Below are 23271 nucleotides of genomic sequence, written 5' to 3' on the forward strand. Positions count from 1 at the left end.
CAGAAATTAGGTGCATAAATTACAAAAAAAAAATAAAAGAAAGAACAATTCAAATCAACACTAATCCAGCATCTGCAAAACCACTGAAGTATGCTGAATTATTAGACATTTTTTATCAATCCTCAAAAATACCATAAAAATCTAGACTTAGACTTTTCCATATGTTCAAAGTAATCTAGATCAGGCATCAAAGGGCCTAACTAGAGGTATAACAATGTAGCTGAATGCCAGGGGCAGCTATGATACACAGAGACAGTGGTAACTTCTTGCTGCTACTGTGCTACTGGCGTGGTTGTGATGCTGTGGCAGCAGCGTTCCCTCACCAAGTTTGCACATGGAGCAACTGCTCCAGTTGTCCTGCCCAGTTAAGATAATGAGCATAACCTCCTTAACTCTTTTGCTATCCAGACTGAAACTGAGAAACATATAAATTATCGATCCGTTAGTATCCACAGAGACAAGCTAACTGGCACTATTTATAATAAGTTCAGCATATTAAGCTGAGAAGCTAAAGGTTAGGTTCCTATTTTCCAGGCCTAAACTTTTCAGGCCAAAATTAATCCCCCAACTTTCTGCTCATTGCCCATTTGGATGCCTAAAACAGTGATCTAGATCTAGTCCTTCCTCTATTTGTCTCACGAGTATGTTTCTAGCTTTCTCCCGTTCCAGCCAGGGAGATGCATACCTTATTTACTTGCATACCAGATGCACCTTTTTCCCCAAAGTCAGCCCTCCAAAATTGTAGCTGGTTCTTGAAAGAGTGAATGAACTGGTTCAGGACAAGTGGGTTGCTGCATGCAGTCTTTAGTATTTTGATGAGGCTTGTGGTGTGGAAACAACATTTTATGTATTCTTTATTTAAGATCCTATATATATTTACAGTCAAGAAGTATCAGTCTTGCTAGAATCCTCCAAAGGATTTAGGGCCAATACCCTATGTTTCCAGGAAGACTTAATGTATATCACACACAGTGTGTCTACACATGCATTAGATCCTAGAACAGTTTACTCATAAGTAAATGCTCCCACTCAGGTGTTTACACATGTGAGAAAGTGGAAGCAGATTGTTAATGGCAGCAAATTGCTCTCATTTCCTGGGAACCTGCAATGGGCCCCTACTGCCACGAAGGGGAGTTCTAGGGTCCCCCTGGGTGTTAGCTCAGGGGCTGGCAGGGAGCTCCAGGCCAGGAGACAGCTGTCTCTTGATGGGTGCTAGGATATTATTCCCTGCCTCTGGGGGTCTGCCTGCTGCTTGGGTGGGGACAATACCCCTTGCCCTGGCAGAAGAGAGCTGCCAGCCCCAGCTCCCTGATCTGGGCAAGGGACTTGGAAAGAGATGCAGAGAGGGGCAGATCTCAACCCCTTGCCCCAATCTACCAGTGAGGCAGCTAGCAACGAGCTCCCACCCAGCCAGGGGCTTTCTAGTAGCTGTCCCACTTGCAGATCGGGGCAGGGGCATGGGACTGGAACCTCCCCCACACTTGTAACTTTTTCCAAGCCCTGCACCTCAGTCACCTGATTGAGGTGTGGGGCTGGGACCTGTCCTTGACCATGATAGTTCTTGCCCCTGCTGTACAATGCAGGGTGGGGGCTGCAGAGCCTGTTCCCTGCTCAGCAATGTGATCATAGAGCTGCATGGGGAACAGGTTTCCCAGTCCCAACCAGAAGGGAGCTCCCAGCACCTGCTCTGCAACTGTGGAGCCAGTGCTAGGAGACCCTTATCTCACAACACTAGATCCATGACATCAGGGCTGGCACTGGGAGATATTTATCTCCCAAAACCAACTCTGTGACTACAGGGCCAACACAGAGACATCCTTTTCTGCCAGTGCCAGGTCCATAACTGCCAGGCCAGTTCTGGGAGATCCTTATCTCCCAGTTCAAGCTCTGTGACCGGAGCTCTGGCTGAGAAATAAGGATCTCCCAGCACTGGCCTCACTATCATGGAGCTGGCACTGTGAGATAGGGATCTCCTAGCCCTGACTCCTGAATCATGATCTTGGAGCAGGGGGGCTTGGAGCTCCCTGCTGCCAGGGCAAGGGGACATAGTTCCTGACTGGACTCTGGTTGTGGAGCCCAGCCCAGCAGCAGGCAGCTCCCAGGGGCAGGGAACAATTGCCTGCCCCCTGGTGGCCAGCTGACTAGGAGCAGATTTGCTCCTAGTCAGGTGTCTACATGAGCAGCATCACTGCACAATTAGTAATCACAAGTAAATTTGCTACTTGCATTTGCAGGTAACAGATTTACTTGTGATTAGTGAAGTTTACTTTTCAGTAAAAATGCGCATATGTAGACTATGTAAATTATGCTACTTTGCACTAAAGTATCTTGTGTAGATGCATTTACAGTCAACCACGGCTCTGGAAGAAAATGCTTTCTACATTCTGACTTCCCAAAACAGGGTGTACGTCTCATTTGGGAGCATGTGGTATTCAAGAAAAGATGGTACTCCCCCCCACCATTCTCTCAGTGGGTAGCCTTGGCATAGTCTTAACTGACCTCATCCTGATAAGTAAAAGGGGAAACATCCTATTCAGGTCCTCAGAAAGGAGACGTTTATAAGAAGCAACAGATCTAACTGGTGGACAGCAGCACTGACTTCTTAGTCATCTAATGACACTTAAATATTTAATAGGTAGAATAGAATCTACCCCATTCGAGCTAACACCTAGTTTTGCATAATATCCCATATTGCATGGTATTCATTTGATCCCTCAAAAAGCAACCCATTTGCAAGATTATTATCTACAATAGATTATGTTAATGGTGCCAAAAACAGGAGTAGCCTATTTGTACAGTTTCAGAGTCTTTTCTCCCTTTCTTATTTGAAAAACTAATGGGAAATTCCAAGTACTCATAAACTGGAATTAGAATCAGTGCTATAACCAAAGTCACAAAACAGTCTTATTGATTTGATGATAAAAACACAATGTGAGGTTGAAAAAGCATGTACAAAGCTATGTCTGCTGTTAATGGTCCACTTAATGAAGCCAAACTGAAAATAACACTTATACCAGACATATCAATCCTTCTGATAATCCCCAGCAGTGCTCTCATCTATGACGCTGGATTTAAATTTTCTAAAACAAATAGCAGTACTCAGTCCATAATACCTTACTGCAAAAATGTGCCTGCATAACTAAAGCATTATCAAGTGTATGTAAATGGTGTATGTTTCATTTTTCCTCAATAATCACATTTAGATACTTTTAGAAATGTCTTGCACTGCTTATTTTATTTAAAACCTCTTCAAAATTATTTTTAAATGTGTTTAGTATCTCTACCCTTGCCAGAGAGTCTTTCTGGCATGTTATAGATAATACACATGAACATCTGCATACATACTTCAGCATGTGTGATGAATCTGGTTACAGGGCTCAGCAGAACTCTTTTAAGAACCAGGTATTTGAGTTTTGTAACCAAGACATATAGGCTAGTAACACTTATCATGTGATATGTACACAGAAAGTGCTCTACAGCCATAGCTGGACAGATGGTTATGACACATTGAGAGCTTTAAAAATGGTAGATCCTGCTTTAAGTTTACACTGGATGGATGTGGTATCACATTAAAGCACTTTAACTTAGAGCACTTTCTCTTACCAGATCCCACAGCAAGTCAAGGTAGGTTGCATTTTGTCAGTATCCCATTGAGGCTCTGCAGCATTCTTCTTACCCCCTCTCACAAGGCAGCACCCTAACTGCAGCCAAAACTCATCTACTTTGCTCAGATTCTGGGCCAGCCCTCCCCCTGGGCTCTTACTGTCCAGAATCGGTAAAGTCTCCTTCTCCAGACCCACATCTTCCCTCTGGCCAACTGTGGGCAACAGCCATGGTGGGCAGGGAGGGGTCTGCGTCCCTGCACCAGCCCTAGGTCCAAGGCATTCACATCCCTAGGCCATGCCCCCCCCCACACCATTATGAATCACCCCACAGACCTGAAGCAGAGCCCAGGAGAACCTTCCAGAAGACATCCCTGCAGAAGACCAACCTTGCCACCCACACACTCAAGTAACCCTAGAGCCAGGTACCCTGCCACCTAGAACCCAGCATGATCCCCTCCCACCCCACCATCCCCCACCCTGAGCAGGAGCTGGTGTAGGCAGCTCACCTCTGCTAGGTCAAGATGTCAGGTGGCAGAATATTGAAACTAGGTCTGCATGAAGGCCTTTGCAGCTCAGATACCACCAACAGGTACCTGGCCCATAGGTACTTGGTGTACAGAAAGACTTTTTTGTCCCACAGCTACAGGTTCCTTGAGTAATAGGGTGGGGGAGGGAGGTCACTGAGCATCCAAGCTAGTATAAGCAGACCCCTGGAAACTTCAGGATCAGGTTTGGTGTGGTCATTTCCTTCTGTATAGTACATGGAGGATAGTGGAAATTTCCAGCCTGGAGTGAAGGGTATTATCAGAACCATGTGGTGTCTTCTCTAAGCTCCTGGAAAGTTCAAGGTTGTGGGGGTGGTCTGACCAGTAGAACCATGGTCACTGGAGCAGGGGCCACACCAAGCTGAAATGAGAGGGAGAGGCACATGCTGGAACCTGCACCTTCTCACGTCCTCTTCTTCTTCCAGCCATCCATCCTTCCAGCCTGCCTGTCACCCTTCCAGCCTCTCACAGCCAGACCCTCAGCCACTGATGGATGTTGAGACCCTATGAGCCCCACACTAGACTATAAATGACACCACCCTGTCCTCTTTCACCAGCCAAAGCTGGGCACACAATTGGGAATATGGGGGTTTGAGGGATCATATCGCCATCCAGGGTGAGGAATAGATCCAGCACCAGCTCCCAAAAGGGCAAAACAACTGGGATATCTTCAAGAAGACTGACAAGCAGATGTAGATGTGGGACCACAACAGGGATTGGTTACAGTGCTGAACTAAAAGCATGGTGATGCAAAGTCAGTATCACTTCATTCTTGATGCCAACAAGAGGTCCAGGAGACAGAGGCAGACCATGCCTTTTATGAGGAGCTGTCCCACTTCCTTACCAAGGACATTGCTGTTAACACTTCACACACTTATGGCACCACAGGAGAGGGTGGAAGGAGGTGCTGGCATGACCCCTTCAGAGGGAGAGGAGACCTAGGGAGCCTTCATTATAGCAGAACAACTGGGCTCCCAGGAGCAAGTCGTCAAAGGCCACAGGACAAGAGCAGTCTCACAGGATGTGGGAACGGGAGCTAAGGTGCACCTGCAGCTAGAAGTGTGCTCCCAGGACATCTTATCACTCATGGCTGAGAGCATGGGTCATGAAACACAGGAGGAGGAAAAGAGATCTGATGCCATGGACATTGGGAGCCAGAACCTGGAGTCTGGGGACATGGCCTCCTCCTCATGGGAGCAAGGGCACCATGGACCAAAGTAGAGCTGCAGACTGTACCCACACACACAGGACCCAGGACATTATTCCCCACACAGGGACCATGGCTGTTCCAGACCCACTCCTCTGACACCTCAATGTCCCCCTTCCAGAGGCACATAGCCTTCCACCCCCACGCACTTGCAGCACAGTGGCCTCTGAGAAAGCATGACCCACATGACCCATGGCCAGCCCTCCCTCCCTCCAGTTCTGGAGATAACTCAGACCCTGAGCGAGTATGTTGTGTAGTCCTGAATGGAATGGTTCACCCCTGCTCCATGCAGCCATGATACAGAGACCCTGGGGGGATGAGGGGAATGGGGAAGGAGGGGGAGTTAGGGGAACTGCAGATGCTACAGACCAGCTCCATGGTCACAACCCTGTCCCAGGCAGTTGTAGCCTAGAAAGGGGTTGGTTTGGGGGACCATGTGGGGATGGTGAGGCATGGGGGGAAGATGAATTGCCCCATCCTGCTCACTCACAGTTCAGGGTCCCAGGCTGGAAAGGGTTCTGTCCTTCAGCACTAAACTGAGCAGTAGCCCTGTCACCTCCCTGCTTCTCAACCCCCACCCTCCCAAGAGGGTTGCTAAAGCAGGTTGTAGCCATGTTTGTCTAGAGGCAAAAGGAATCAACATTCATGGTAAAGGTGATATCTTTTATTAGACCAACTAAATGTTTGCAAAATACCAAGCTCCCTTGCCCCCCCTCCCCTCCCCTGACTCCCAGCCTCTGGCACTTAGCTGCCCATGTCCCATTCAGTGGAATATGTCAACTTAATTGACATCTCCTTGCCCTCTCTCTCAGGGCCATGCTGAACTCCTGACAGAAGTGAGCCTCAATACAGCTGCAGCTGCCCATGGAGAACCACCTCCTCCCCCCAAGCAGGCACAGAAAGGCACTAAAAGCACTTATTGAGCTCTGAAGGAAAACTCTAAAAAGCAGTTACAGCTGCAGGTGCATATTGCCCTGTCACAGCTAGCAACACAGCACACACAGTTGGCAGAGAGCCCTTGCGGTCAGGGTCAGGAGATAACATGCAGCTATGTATGAAACCGCAATATTAGAAATGAAGAAAAAATCCCCCTTGGAAAAGACCTCCAGTCCTTCCTCCCTCTTTCCCTTACAGTTCACCTCTTTCTGCCTATCTAAGACAGGGACAGATGTGATGGCAGGAGTCCTGTATGGGGACCATTATCTCAGCCACTCAGCTCTCACTGCCAGGGTGACTCCTGGGTTGTACACATGAAGAGGCTGGCAAGTGGTACATCAGCACTTCCCCCCATCTCCTCTGATTCAATCTCTGGGAAAAGTCCATGGGTGCCAGGTGACTCCACATTTCATGACACAGACACTCACTGTACCGACCACTCAGTGCAATCACCAGTCCCCCCTCCTGAAATCACATCCCAGCCCCCCACAACCCCTGAAAGCAAAGCAACCTCTCCTTTCACCCCTTCTGGAGTATTCTTAGTAGAAGAATGGTGCTGGAAACCCAAGGGTAGTGCACGGCAGGGCTCTTTTTAGGCAGGGCTCTTTTTAGGCAGCTGAGTTAAGAAAAATTAATTAATGATTAAGTTGCAGGGGACTAAATAAGATAAATGAATTAGTTGATATAGAGGAAGGTTGTGCCAGAGGATTAAAGAATTCAGAGTCTGTACCTGTGGCTGAATTGATGAACAGTGCTTAGCTAAAAAAACAAGAGGCTATGGCAACAGGACTTAATTAAGAAATACTGTATCAGAGTTGGTCAAGCATAATTGGTAAACTGAGGTAAGGGGTGGTAGACTGGGAGAACATAGACCCTTTCACCAGGATGGGAAAACCTGTAAGCAGAGAATGCATAGCTGACCCATAGAGAATGAGCAGATTGATGCAGGGAGACTCACTGCCTGCAGTCTGAGCTGGTGGTCATACGTAAGGGTTACAAGTCAATCCCAAATGGGAATCTGACAAAACAGGGTGTAGGAGAGCAGGAGCCCTGTGTATATACCCTGATCTTCAACACTTTTGTTAACTGCTGATACTGCCTCCCTACCATCGCATTAATTACATTAATTATATATTATAGTGAGAGAGTAGGGAAAGGCAATGACAGAGATGACGAGATGCGTTAAGGAATACCCGCTAAAGTGGGAATGCAGGAGACAGCTGGCTAGTGGCTCATGGGCATGAGGGTTCATGCCACGAAGAGCTACTATCACATTAGGTCCAGGTGGGCACCTCCAGCAAGAGTCATACAAAGCAACCAGCAGGATCTGTTGCAGCTCCTGGGTCTCCCTGCTTGGACATGGGCAATGGGATGCCATGGTGGGTATGCCAGGACATGTGTAAATCATGTTGGTGGGTATCTTGCACTTGCCCTGGAGCTCTGCTTGGAACCTAGGGCTGGGTCCACAGTAACACGTCAGTGGATTGAGGACATGGTGGCCTATGCCTAGTAGCCAATGAGGGGTGGCTCACCTTTTCAGCTCTGCTCGGGAGTCTTTAGCAGCCTGGGGAGCCTGTAGGGTACGTTCGGAGGCATGCAAGAGTGCTCCCTACTTACTAGTCTCCACTCCGAACCCTCCCTCTCCCCTCTGCCCCAATGACAAATGTTTGTTTGGTTCACTCCTGCTCTAATTTATAGCACTTTAAGCACATGTAATACTTAAAATGCTTCCGCCATGGGCTTTTTGAACATCTGCACTTAGCTATACTGTCTGCTTTCACAAAATCTATTTGAATTACTATTTTTATCACAACTAACTTAAAGGGACATACAACTTACCTGCTACATGACAAAGCTTCATTTTTACAAAATCTTCAGCAATCAGTCTGGGTCTTTAATTTTAGAATCCACTTGATTTCTTTATGTTCAGACAGGGATGCCCTTGCCCAATTTAAAGTTGCCATGGTCTGGTGAATTCATACTGGTAAATCAAAGTGAGAAATTAGCTGGCACACACTAAAGCTTCTATCAAAGATGCCCCATTGAAAGAAGATTTATCAGTACCTGAGAAGCAAAATAGATAGGAATCACCTGCGTTATTTCATGGATGCTTCCATGTGTAGTAGCATCACATTTTTGAGGGTGCTGGAGAATCTTTAAAGAACTGAGTCTTACCTTTTTTTTGTGATTTCTCAGTGACCTTTAGTATTCTTCCAACTAGCAGTAACAGTACAAAAGAAAAAAAAATCAGGCAGGGTTTTTAAAATGTCAATGTTCTTTTCATTCTGAGGGCAAGATGGGCATTTTATTTATTTATAAATTTTTAATAGAAATTATATACATTTTTATCAGAATTTTATTTTTGTATTGTAACAGTTTACTGAGGGGTATTTGGATAACTCTTTCAAAAGTCTGGTCTCTTTCTCTCCTGAAGTGTCCTTGCTGTAGAAAGACATATTTTAGACTGGCCAGGTGAGGATCACAAGTGTTTTCCACAGACAATTAGATTCAGCTGTGTCTTTGGAGGTGTGGCAGGTGGGAGGAAATAATTTTTTTCAGTTATTAAATGTTGATCTTTTTGCAAAATACTTTTTTTTGCCATCCACTTCCCTCACCCCCCACCCTTTTACCACTGGAAATGGGGAAAAGGAAATAAAGAAGGAAATATAAAAGGAGAAAAAAACAAACATTGTTAACTGTAAGTCAAGCTTCTCAATAAATAAATACAGTTTAAATGGAGAAACCTGCTATGTTTTGTGTGTTTTTGACCTCTTAAAGAAAAAACAGATGGTGTATTTTGGTGAATTTGGCATGTTAAATGATTTCAAATTTTCCAGGACCACAACAACAAAAATATAATTTGAAAAAAAATGTAAGCAGCTTTAATAAATAGAACATTCAAAAGTAAAAACAGAACCTATAGGTTTGTCCCACCAGGAGGCAGATCTAAGTGTTCTGATACTCCTGGTCTTCTAATCCTCTCAATATAGTCTTTATGTAAATTTTATATCAATTCCATCTTACAAAATATAACTCTTCCAACTCATAGCAGCAGCATCACAAAAACACACAAATGAACGAAAGAGAGAAAGAAAAAGACAGACAGAGACAGAGAGGATACAGTAGTTCTAACCTTGTTAGAGGACATTAATACATTATTCTTCCAGAGATAGTAACTGGATATTCACCTACAACTCTAAAGTTTATCTTATCTTGTGGGACTCAAGTTAGTTGTCTCCCTGGGAATATGATTATACAATCAAAGGATCTGGTATATCAGATAACTGATTGATCTTCTTCAGCACTATGCCTCTGTAAGTCAGAATTGCAGTTTCACAGTGCTGAACTAGAGGACAAGTTTCTTCAAGCCTGCTACAAAAATCCTTAAAGCCGAAGAACTGATCATTTCTATTTTCTAATTTTGCAAACCAATGAAGTGTTGTGACACTGGCTGTAACATTATTATTCAGGCAAACCTAAGACTGGTCCCATCATGTGCTGAACCCCAGTCTTCAATTCCTATTGATATTAGTTGGAGCTGAACGTGCTCCACATCTAAAGGAGGGCTCTGACACTAACTTACCCAAAACTGTCTTGTCCTGAGCAGCTAAGCAACTGAGTCTCACTGAAGTCCCATTAAGATACGAGAACTGGTGGAGTAGCATATGTCATCTGGTAGGCATGCTCAGAGTGTACCTGTTACATCCCTAGAGAGTTCTCTGAAGTAAGAAAATACAGCCACTTAATTTCCAAAAAATTCTGTGCAAAAAAGCCTCCTACTCAATACCCTAGTGATTAAAGCACTCAGTAAAGAAGCTGGAAGCTGGGTTTTATATTTCACCATAGGGGATTCAAACTGAAATCTTCTATTTTCCAGCAGCATGTCCTATCGCCCAGGCTACAGATATAGTCAGGGAAATCCTGCAGTAGATTGAGGCATGGGCAGGCAAGGTAAGTCGCTTGTGTTACAAAGCCACAAACTAGAGGTAATAAAGCAAGGAATCACTGTCTAGAATATGGAGATCAAGTCACAAAACAAGGTGAAGCATCAGGGTGGTTAAAACTCCCAAGCAGGCTGGTAACACAGCAAAGTAGTCTCTTAGGGCATGCATAGTCAAAACAGGGGGTTACTTCACCCTAAATTGAAGTGGTAGGTTTCTAAAAACACCACTTCAATTTAGGGCAAAGTAAACCCCTGTGTCGTGTACATCCATGTTTTACCTGCCTCTCTGGTGGCGGGGAGGGGAGGGCAAGCTGCTGGTGGGTGGAGTGGTCCCTGGGCTGCAGGGGGGCTGGTGCTTCCCTCCACAGCATCAGTGGCCCTCCCCCAGGAGGCATCTGCCAGCAGGCACCCAGCTCGTGCAGACCCAGGGGGACCCACAGCCAGCGAGGGAAGTACTGGGTCCCCATGCAGCTCAGGCAAGCAGACAAGCTTCAAGGGAAAACAAAAAAAAAAAGGAAAAGATCTGGCTCACTGCTTTTTTTTTTCTTCTTTGGTGGAGCCTGTCTTCCCAGGCTGCTGCCAGGCCGCCTGCACAGCCCCTGAGCTGCATGGAGCCCAGTGCTTTTCTCTGCAGCTGCATGGCAGCAAACTAAAACTCTTCAGAGGTGTTTTAGTTTGCTGTGCCCCAAAGTCATTTCAGGGGCATTATGCCTCTGAATGTGCTACAGTGGCTGGAATTAATGTGGAATATGCCACTGATGTGTGCAATCACCAGCACCATTAAAGAAGTGCAAAAGCATTTAACTCACTTTAAAGTGTCGTGCACATGTGCCTCTACATCGGGGTGGGCAAAATATGGCCTACAGGCTGGATCCAGCCCATGAGGCCATTCTATCCAGCCCACAGGGCCCCTAAAAAATGTAGAAAATTAATATTTATCTGCCCTTGGTTCCTATAAAAAATGACAGGAACCAAGGGCAGGGGGACCCAGGGGAAGCATAGTGGTGGGGGGAAAGCTGATCATGGGGGGAAGCGGCCCCTTGCTGGTCCCTTGGCCTGTGCCCCACGCTGCAGCTGCTCACAGCCAGCATGGCGCAGCCTGTGCCTGCTCTGAATAACCCTGTGTGGGCTGCGAGAGACTGCAGCAAGGAGTGCTGGCCACGGGGCAGGCAAGGAGCCACTTTTCCCCACCGCACTCAGCTTTTCCCTGGGCTCCTTCCCTGCTCCTTCCCAGCATGGAGAAAAGTGGCCCCTCCCCACCCAGTGGCTGGTGCTCCCTGCTGCAGCCACTTGCAGTCCACGCAGGGCTGTCTGGAGCAGGCACAGGCAGCTCCACGCAGGCCGTGAGTGGCTGTAGCATGGGGTGCCGGGCATGGGGTGGGAAGGGGCCACTTTTTGCCCCCCCCATGCTCAGCACCACCTTGTAACCTGGCCCCACTGCCATCCTGGGCCCCACACCGGCTCCAGGCTCGCCCGTTGGGTTTATGCATGGCAACAGCAGCTGCAGCCCCCACACTTTCTGCGCTAGGCAGTGTTTGCCATCACCACCTCTGGGCTGCCCAGCATGCGAACTCTGGGCAGGCAGCAGCAGCTAACACTGCCAGGTATGGCAAGTGGGGGGGCCACAGCTTCTGCCACCAATGGGCAAGCCCAGAGCCAGCACAGGGCCCAGGCTAGCAGCAAGGCAGGTTACAAGCTGGTGCTGAGCACAGGGAAAAGTGGCCCTTAACTCACCCTATGGCTGGTGCCCTGTGATGTAGCTGCTTGCAGTCCATGTGGGGTTACCTGTGCCTGCTCCAGACAGCCCTGCGTAGGCTGTGAGCATCTGCAGCAAGGAGCACCGGCCATGGGGCAGGCGAGAGACCACTTTTCCCCACGCTCAGCACCAGCTCTGTGGAGCTAGGCCAGCTCCCCCCTCTCCCTGGTGGTGCAGCCCAGCCAAGCTCCACAGACCCTTCCCAGCCTAAGCCCCACTTCAGGCCCCACCAGTGCTGACCTGGGACATTGTTCCCAAGACATTAGGACATTGGTCCAAAGATGGTGACCAGGGCGGGGCACCCATCAAGGCCACCTTCGACAGCCTGCCAAAACTGGGTAAGCAGCCCTCTGCCCAAAATAATTGCCTGCCTCTACCTTACACAGACCATTTCCTCTTTGCTCTGAACTTATAAAGGCCAGGCCCTCAACCTGCAGGATGTCTCAACCCAGCTGGAGCCTGGGCCTTGATCTACCCCAATTGGCCTCAGTTTTCTGTTGAATGTGTACTACCATTCTTCTGTGGGGGAGTGAAGGCATTACTCACGAGACTGTGCTTAAAAATAAGCATAAGCGGATGGGTCTGTTTCCTAAGGTTAAGGCATATATCTCGGGAGGGGACTCATGGCTTCTGGTCCTTGCCACAAAATGCATTTTGCTTCTTACTGCTAGCTACCTAATATGAAATATGCAACCCTGGGAACAGGATGAAAAAAACACCTCTCCTCCCCTTCCACTGGAATGTTCTAACAACTAGATGACAGAGCCATTCCCCTTCTTGTTTGTTCTCCCTCTGGCTAGTATGTAGCACCTTCTTCACCTTGCCCCTGGCTTACTTTTCAAAACACTGAGCTGTACTCAGTTTCTTCAAAGGTCCCAGACCTCGGGGAGTTAATGGTCTACTTCCTCTGTAGTCCTGATTTAGGCATCTGAGAAACAGAGAGAGATGGGAGTCCAGATATGTCTGGGACATAATGTCTGCCATTGGCTAGTTCTGTGGCATGCAGGTGTTTTGGATCTCACTGCTGAGATCTCTTGACATGCACTAGGGTACAAAAGTGCCTAACTCTGGGAGTTGGATTCCAATTAAAAGTTAGGCATTGTAGCCCGTTGTCTTGGAGGAACCAAGAGAGATGTGAATCGTAGGCTTATTAGATCTCAGCATTAGGCAATGTGATGAACACTGACCTATGTCACCTTTATGGCTGTCATAGGATGGCAGACTGGAAAGTAAATAATGATGTTCTTCACTAATATTTATGCTTGATAAGTGTATAATTTGCATAGCTGGATAACACAGTACCAGTCCCTGTATGTGATAGCCATTGTTGCCTACCATGATGTGACACTACTGTGCAGTAGTAACAAGTTACTGCACAATAGTAGTGAGCTACTGCACAGTCGGTGTTGGAAGCCATGCAGGGACACAAGTGTGCAGTAACACCAGTTACTACACATTTAGTACTTGGTTATGCAAGTACATAAATGACTGTGAAGAAATAACTACAAAGTCAGAGTCTCGTGTAGAGGCAGTCACTTTGTAACAAACATTGCCCACTTTGAAATTGGTTAAGCACATAAACTGCTTATACTATCTTTCAGACTCTCTGTCACCTCCATAATTTAACTGTACTCTGCTTAACTGCCTCCAAACTTTAAGCATAATGATCTCTTTTGTAACTAATTGTACTCCTTCTAACTGAACCAGAAACAGTGAAAAGGAAACAGCTGTCAAAGGGCTGCTATTAGAAGCTTTAAAAATGGGACCTAGTCAATTCCATGTCTGTTCTTTCTCTATGTTTTAAAGACTGTTAATAAAAGACCTGGAATTAACTCTTAAAAACCTTGAAATTGAGGGAAGCTCATCATTTTTAAGTTTGTTGAACCCACAAGACTACATACTTAATGAGTGCTGTTTGCTTTAAATTGCATAAGTATATATTCTGGGTGTTTGTAATCCTTTTTCCAGGCACTGGAAGGCAGTAACAAGGGCTTGGTTCAAATTAAGGGTTTTACACCAACATCTCAAATTTAGCTTGAGCCCTCACCCAGAAACCAGACAATATAAAATTGTAACCAGGTATCGTAAAGTGAACAAACTTCCTTAGTCTCAAGCAAATGTTAAATTAAAACACATTTTATTACAAGTGGAAAAATAAAAGAAGCAAACACATAACATTAAAGAAAGCTTAATTAGTTAACTTTAACTAAAACCCAAATGAGATCATACTCACCCGTGAACTAACCTGGGGAGTTACCCCTAGGCCAGTCAGTTGAGAAGAGTGTTATCCAGGGCTGCCATCTAGGGGCTGTGCCACTTATGCCAGTGCCAAAGTAGCAAGTGCTGCATAGGAAGACCCACAGTGGAATTGCTGTCACTGATGCTGGGGAATGCTGCTTTGGCTACTAGGAGGCACTGCTGTGGTGCAATACTAGAGAGCACTGCTCTGACCACTACATCTAAGAGTTATTTTTGGTCCTCTTCAGGTTGCTTATGCAACCCCAGGTCTTGCAAGCTCTGATCTTCAGAGGCAGGCTCAAGAATTTCAGCTCTTTTAGTAATAGTGGGTGCATCTACATGTGCAATTAATGCAACACGATAAACTCCAGGGCATTTTGAGCCAGAGTACAATGCTCCTAGGTGTAGCATCTACACATACACCTGAGACCACAACATTTTGAGCTGGGGCAAAGCAGGCCTAGGCTGTCAGCAGGCCTGGAGGGTCAGCCCCAGGCTCCACGTAGTGGTGTTAGGTGGTGGAGGGACTGACCGGAGCACAAGAATGCTAAAGTGCAGATATGAATGGCACGTGGCTGGGGAGGCACGGCAACTGCCTGCAGGTGGTGGCAGCAGTGAAAGCAGCAGGGGCATGGCAGAGGTGAGCAGGGAGCTCCTGCAGGCAGCCGCAGCAGTGGTGGACAGAGTGGAGCGCTCTCACAGGCAGCTGCAGCAGTGTTGGTGTGGCGGGGGGGGTGGCAAGTGGTAACTGCCCACAGGCACTGCTGGCAGTGTCAATGATGCTTTTCACAGGGGGTGTACTGCCAATCTCAGGGGATGCGCGTGCACCCTTGTGCACTCCCTACGCATCACCAATGACTGCAGAGCCATGTGGCTAGGTGGGAGACAGGCATCTGGACTGCTGCTGCCTGGGCTGACTGTGCACAATTTAAGCTCGTGCTTACCATCATCATGTTCATTTCATCACAGTTTATTACTCTCCCATAAGATAGTGCTGTCCCTGACAGTATTATCTTACAGTAGATTTAATTAATGTAGTACTCCCTAAGAGTGCCACACTTTAGACAGTGACACTTTAATACAGAACTAATTAGTCTGCTCCTCAGTAAAGCGCATGTGTAGATACACCTAGTGAGTGTTAGGTATCTCCATGAACCTACTATAGGGACTTGTGCTCACAAGCACTTCTCTTGAGGAGTTAATAACCAGAGATCCTGGTTTTCTCTGATAAAAAACCCCCCCCTCCAATTTTCAGATTAAACAAAGTAACCCCAAATCTACATTTTTTTCCATTATTAAAATGAAACACCACTATATATCAAATGTGGATTTGGGGTTAGTTTTTTATCTGAAAATTGGGGAATTTTTTTTTTTTTAATCGGACAAAACCAGGATCCCTGTTGATAATCCACAAGGCCATTCAGGGAGTGTCTCTTGTCTGGCATCTCTTCCATTCTCATTCACCCTCATTTTTGTACTAAAACTGAGGGCCACCCCACAGCAAACCTCTGCACAGCTCGTAACAAAGGCCTTTCAGTTACCTTGTATAAATTTGTGTTAACAACGTTTACGTGCTTACAAACTTCACAAATTTGGAAGGGGCAGCCAATGGATACAATCTACCTGTCATTTACAATTATGAACTTTAGCCTCAAACAGTACAACCCAGGTCCTTAAACAGTGAAAACAGATGTGACTAGCCCATCAAACCTATATACTAATGAGGCTATGCAAATGAAGAATACACAAAGTTACTCCAGCATCATAGAACATAACCATAGAAAAACATGCAGAACATAATCAGAATTATATATTTTCCCATATGCTCCTGATCTTATGGGGTGCAATATACAAAGCTGTGTATGGAAAAGTCTGACCTGAAACATTGTCTCTTACCCAGCCCATACCCGTCCACCAGTCTCCACCTGCCCCCTGCACTACAGCCACGTCTCCATTTCTTCTAGTTTACAGGTGAAGGAACAGCCAGGGCAAGGTGTTCTGGAAATCATAGTTCTCTAGAAAGTGGAGTTTGCTACTATTGGAGGGAAACTCTTACCCCATTTTTTTTTGTGTGTTGAAGTCCATGTTCAGAAGGAAAAACCTTTCTGATTTTTACAGCAAAAATGGGGTCAATTCCCTCACAACTGAAGTGATAGCCCCTGCTGCTCTACGAAACAATGATTCCCAGAATGCCTTGTAATCCATACCTGTGCTGGTTGCTTCCTGAAGCTGGAAAGTGTAGCCTGAGCAAGACAGACAGCAAATAGGCTGGCAATAGCTCCACAATGAAGCCACACCACCCCATCCTCCTGGCACTCCTCTCCTTAGACATCTCCTGAGGCATGTGCCCTGCTTGCCCACCCCACACTACTGGCATTATATTTGATTACCTATACTTCTGTCTCATACCTTTATGAGACACAGAGCAAGATATAAGTGGCAACAATGGAGTAAAAATTATTACCTGAATTCCTAACATAGTATCTGTGAGAAAACTGGAGGATGCTGCAGCACTTCCTAGTATTATAGAGAATGTATATTGGGCAAAATCCTTTCACTGTTCCAAAAGGCATTTTGCTTTGTTTGGCTTCATTGGTTGATTTGCCTTTGTATTTGTTTACATTTGGTAATGATTTTCATTCCAGAAATAAAACAAATCTGACCTTCAACTGCAGTTGGATCTATATATGTATGTGTGTGTGCGTGTGTGCACATGCAGGTGTGCATGTGAACATATATATACATATATATGTTAATGAAATATTTGTATTTCCCAACCAGTTTTTTCTCAATTTCCCTCTACTTTTGGACCTAATCCAAAGCTCACTATGATAAATTTCAATCTTTCCATTAATTTTACAGGCTTTTGATCTGGTTTTGAGTGCTTAGCCTCTGTCAGAAGCAGGACTTTAGAATTAACCATAGTCAAACATGCAGCACAATCAGGGTTACATTGTCTTTCCCCAAGGTCCTGAGATTATTATTTTAAATGTATGCAATATGCAGATGTGTAAAATGGAAAAAATATGACCTAAATGTGACATGTGACATGAATGAGGTGGCATGTTATCACACAAAATAAATGCAAAGAAAAAAAAACAAAGAAAAGAGGTAAAAATAAAGAGCAACACAAGATCAGAGGTGTAAATAAAGAAGTTATAGGGTTAAGTCCTGTATTATCCAATCAGATTATAGCATTTTTTTCTTTTCTCTGGGGAAAGTTTTTTTTATGTATCCTTTGTTGAATAAATATTATATATCCATTGGTTTATGCAAGAAGTTAAAATGAATTGGCATCTACTGTTTCCAGGTTTACAGTTGTGTTTTTTCTTTTTCAAGTATAAGTGACGGAGTTTTAAGAAAATTGTATTTGCAAATGACTTGAACCATATTTTAACTGGAGGCACTAGAAAAAATGCAGAGAAATCTTTTTTTCCACTTTCTGTAGGAAAAAAAATTATATTCTACCACTCACGAAAGTCACTCAGTTTTAATACAAGTCAACAAAGTGCATATTCCTGGCATGAATAAAGAGGTGAGCTACAAGGAAATACCAATACTATGCTATAATTTCTGTTTGAGATTGTTACAGTGGGTTAGCTTGGTGTTATTAAGGATGTAAGTAAGGTCTTAGATATCTTCCAAATAAAAGCCCGACTGAAATTTTTTTTGTATAGTAATAATCTTGCAATGCCTTGTGAGAACCTTCATGTTTTAGTGAATACTTTTAAAACAATATTTAAGCATATTTAAGTCTATTTTAAACTGCCTGGCCTCCTTTTGTAAATGTATCTTTGTAGTTAAAAAAAGTAAAGGTTTGAGAAAAAAAGGGTGGGAACACCGTGCAAAATAAAAGTACAAGTAATCTGACTGTGGGGACAAAAATACAAGTATGAGCTGCATCTTTAAAAGAAATATAACTTCCTTTGGTTCTTTTATTTAATGTAAATGGAATAGCTGCTCATAATGCATCTTGTCATGACTATAAAACCTATGGTTTACATTTGTGATGACTCAGTCTGTTTTTTGTTTATTTATAGAGGTGTGTAAACCTCCATGGGAAACAGCCAAAGTTTTCAGGAAAATAAGCTGAGCCAAAATAACAGAAAAGATAAAGGTGTTCAGTGCTGTGACTATTTAATCAGAAAAGTAATGGAAAACCATGGCTTTCCATTTATTTCTAAATAAGCTTGTGTAAATGAAGTACTAATGAATATATTTATTGAGTAACAAATATGATCTGATTCTTCTACACTTGGCAAATCATAGAGATGCTTAGAAGCTTCTTCTATTCCCATATTTTTACCTTGTTTATTCATTTCTTAACATTACTAATTTACAGCCATGTTGAGCACATGGAGAAGCAGTAATAGCTGTGTTTTACCTTTCTGCCATCTCCAGAGTCCAACCATACACCAAAATAAATTAAAGAGCTGTCCTAGCTTTCACAACCTAGAACTGTACAATAGGATGCATCCCATCATCCTGAAATCAGTTTATTCTCTTAAGAGAGAAAAAAAGGATTCTTAGAAGGCAGCCCTCCATTCACCTTCTTCTTAGTCCCTACATATGACCAGTAGCAGTCCTAAAGCATAGGATCACCAGCTACCTCCAACTGAAAAATAAACTTCCTTTCCACACTATTGTAGGGATAACAGATGCTTTTATCCATTTAGTATATGCACTTCTAAAGCAGCTCTATCTTTCCATACGGTTCTTTCTGTATACTGAATTAATGTCCATCTTGACCTAATTCAGGTTCTTTATTTCCAATACTTTGTTGTTTCTAAAATGCTGCTTAACAAAAAAGAAAAGTTCAATTTTTCTTTTGGCTGAGCTAACCCCTAGGGTAAAACAAAACATTTCTAGGACAAGTAACAGACATCTACTTCCTTTTAGCTATATCACTTACACAGAGAAAACCTTCTGTTCCAAAACTGAATTATGCCTGATCAGTGATAATTAGGTGGTAATTGCACTCAAGAAAGCACTAGGAGATCAAAGGGGCTACTATGGTTGCTGACAGCATCTAGGGATTAAAATTGCTGTTGGTCTAAAGAAGGCAGCTTTGTTTAAGCAATTAAGAATGCTGTCTTTAATCTGCCCATGTTATTATCTCTCCCCCACTCCCTTTTTTCTGTAGTATCTGATTGCCTCTAATCAATTCATTGATCCTTTTGACTTGTCTCTTAAGCAGGTAGCCACTCCTCAAAAAGACACTAGCTTCTCTTTTTGAGTAGACAAAAAGTCTACGGCCATGAATGCACAAGGAGGCTAAACCATAAGAGGCAAAGTCTGACACAGAAAATCACATCCTGGCATACAAATGAGAAGGCTATGTTCAGTTGCCACGGATGAAGGTATACATATGTATTTGGCTTAACATCACCTGGAGGAGGGGAAAATGCCATCCCAATACGCTCTGCAGAACTTTTTGATCTGTACATCATGGGTTATTCATGTGTGAAAATGGCACATACATACAAATATTGTTTTGATACTTGTGCATAATTTAGGATTATATTTCACCGGTGGTAAGATATGATTATACCCTGCATGTACTTACTGGAGAAAAAAATGGGGGAGGAAAGCTCATTTGCCTTTTATCTCAGGTATTAGGACACTAGCCTAGTGAGCAAGAAATGCTATTAAGTCCTCTATTATTTAGAGGAAGGTTGCACCTGTGTCTTGTGTGTTTCATAAAAGTGCTCTAACCGCCACACTTGTGGGTTAAGCATTGCCCAGGGAGCTCCAGCTCTCCCATTGATGCTGGCTGGCTCAGAGTACGTTGTATTTAATGTTCATCAGCTAAAACAGATAAACAACACTGTAACAGTTCCTGAGAACAGAAGTGTAGACTAAAACCAAGGGCCTTCTCCCTCCAGGACATCTCACTGATCTACACATCTTATGGCTTATGCATAGATGTGCACGAGACATTATTCACATGCCTGCACCATTCTATGCACCTGAAGAAGCTAAGTAACCATAGTGCGGCCTACTGAGCACATTGTCTAGAAAGCGCATCTGAATCCCAAGCTGTTTTAAGTGGCAAAAACTGTAGATATGTAAGTGGCACATGAAGAGAAAATTGTACCTGGCTTTTAGAGAAGGATATCCGGAAGATTACAAACTCAGTTTCCAAGTGCCACCCAGCAGAAAACCCCAAGATTCTACCGGCAAACTCAAAGAGAAAACACTTCCAAGCTGTAAGGGCAGTGGCATGGGCATATCCTGTCTCAATCCCTTTTACCTGCTGCATATCAAATTTGACACATCTTAACGAAGTTTCTGGCTTCTTCTCATCAAATATAAACTTCCCTATAAGTCCTCCCTTGTATCAATGAACAATTCTCAGAGAGCCTTAAGTTCTGGCATCTGGTCCCAAATCTGTTTATTTTATCTAATAACTATTTATTGGAAAATACATCAGGAATGCCAAGGCATTCTTCCTCTGAGAGCGGTGCCTTCCTTAGGATTACAGATTCACGACCCCTCCTGCTTAATTTTCAAATGTTAGATCTAGTCTTTCTTAGGTATTAGAGCACCTAGAACTAACCTTAAATACCTAGGAACATGTATAAATATTTAGGCATGTGTCTAGCCATTTAGGCAGGACCTTACTGATAGGGCTGCGCAAAGCTTTGGATCACGATTCAGATTTGGAGATGATTCAGACAATTCAGATGCTGAATCTATGAATCTGAATCAAATCGCTAGAAGCTTTAGGTTTTCCAAATCGATCTGGAGCTTTCAAATTGAGGAGGCTGTAGGGGATGAGAAGGCCTCATGGGGGCACACTGTCATGTTATGTAGAGGTCCCAGTGCCAGGAAGGGCACACCTGAACACACACAGTCCCACAAGAACCCATGCCACAAGTTTTGCTTGCCTGCAGCCAGAGGTGCAGGGCCCCAGAATCCAGACTCCCCCTGCACCTATCTCCTTGACAGCTGGCAGACTTTGTGGATGCAGCAGGCCCCAGCAAGCCTGCAGTTTTCATTCCCTGTGCCTTAACTCACACAGTGTCACCTGTCACGAGTTTTGCTTGTAAGTAGTTTGAGGTGCAGTTTCCCAGAAATCCCTGCACCTATCACCTTGAAACTTGGCAGACTTCATGCCCACAGAAGAGATGATCACCCTTGCAAGTTTCATCCAAATCATCCAAAAAACAACAAAGGTATAGATATCTAATTGATTCCCCATTATACCCTATGGCCGAATCGCCAAATCTTTTCTGAATCTATTCAACCTAATCGAATTGGAAAAGCGATTCAAATGTACGAATTGAATCGGCCAAATCCAAATCGAATAGTTGTCTATTCACACAGGCCTACTTACTGAATCAAGCACTGGAAAGAAAGTACTCATATTCTTATTCATTGGTAGATCTAGGTTTGCAGTGATGGGGAATATGGTCACACCTCCTTTGCACAGTGAAGAGACCTTATTGAACATGTACCACACAGCTGAAGGAGATGTGGCCACAGTCCCTCACTGTGATCCTACATGACAGCGAGCTCACCTGACCAGAGTCTATGCAGAGTCCCTGCTTTGAAGCAGCTCCAGAGCCTGCTGCTCTTTGCTCTTCCTCTCCTTTCCCCAGTTCAGTTCTCCCTTCCCTGTTCAACAGTGGGGAAAGGAGGAGATGGAAGGAACAGTGGCAGTACAGATCCTTTAAGTGAAAGCAATAGCTGTGCATTTCCAGCTGCTTTTCTTCTCCTTTCCCCTGCTGCTGGGGAGGAGAGAGGAAAGGAGAGAGGGGAAGAATGAAAAACAGCAGGCTCCAGAGCTGTTTGAAAGCTGGGACTCTTGGCAGAGTCTGTGCCAACGAGGCCATGAGCCAGTTTAAATCTGCAACACAACAGGAGTTTAGTGCACATAACCATTAGGACTGTGCACATGTCAAGGTCCTAACCTGGGGCTGCACTGACATGTCAGCAGTCTCTGAGAGCTCACTGTATATATGGGACAAAGCCAAAGGGGGGATGTGGCCGCATCACCGAACCATGATTAGATCCTCCCTGTTCCTATGAAAAAACAATTAATGAGCATGGATGTAGGCAAATTTATGAAAGGGACTGTGCCATTATGGTTGACTACAGTACCAAGTTTCATTCAGTGATGAAAGAGATCTATCTCTTCCAGTCCTGCATTCCTATAGAGAGTTCATAACCTCACAGAAACATTGTATTTTGTTTAGATAATTTCCCCAAACTATTACGGTAGTCTCATACCGTTTCAGTACATTGAAGTGTCTAACTCTTTTTTGCTGATTCATCCACAGACTTTGGAGTTAAATTTTCCTTTGAATAATATTTTATGCTAACATTGGTCTATTTGCTTCTGGCCTTTAGTAATGAGATCTGAAAAGCTGAAGAAGCATGTAATCATAGCATCATAATACACTCCCAATATCTGTATGTGACCAAATACTGCTGCATATGTTAAAATATGAGACTGTAATTGTTTCACTGGACTCTTCAACCTCATTCAATGAAATACTGGGATCTCAGTCTTCTGCTGCTACATTCGTTCTTGCTGTTTGTCTGTGGAAGTTGGTCTTGAGTGCTAGTGTAAGTCTGAGTGTACCCCAACATCAATTATCTTGTCAATCTTAATCAGGGCCTGTATTGCTTACAAAATGAATATAGCTGACTATACCTATAAAACAACAAAATTATATGTGAGGTGCTAAAGGTTCAGACACATCCTCAGAACTTTGAGTTAAATATTAGGGCTAAGTGCAGACGGTCAAGAAGCCCAGGGCGGAATCAGTTCAGTCTTCACAAGTTAGTCTAAGCTGTGTAGCCTGTATCAATAAGCAGGTGAACAGACATGCACTTTTGATTCCAGAAAAGCAGCCACATGCCTGCAGTGACCCAGGCGAGATGCTGGTGGGGAGCGGGGGTGCTAGAGCATGCCTCTGTGCTCAGCTGGAGCAGACAGTTTGGGCCAAGGCTAGCCTGCACACTTTGTTAGGAGGAGGACGGGTGGGAAGGGCCTTACAGGGGAGGTGCAAAGTGTCCTGGGTGGCTGGGGG

The sequence above is a fragment of the Crocodylus porosus genome, unplaced genomic scaffold, assembly GCF_001723895.1.
Source record: "Crocodylus porosus isolate Cpor-Errol unplaced genomic scaffold, CroPor_comp1, whole genome shotgun sequence".
NCBI lineage: Eukaryota > Metazoa > Chordata > Crocodylia > Crocodylidae > Crocodylus > Crocodylus porosus.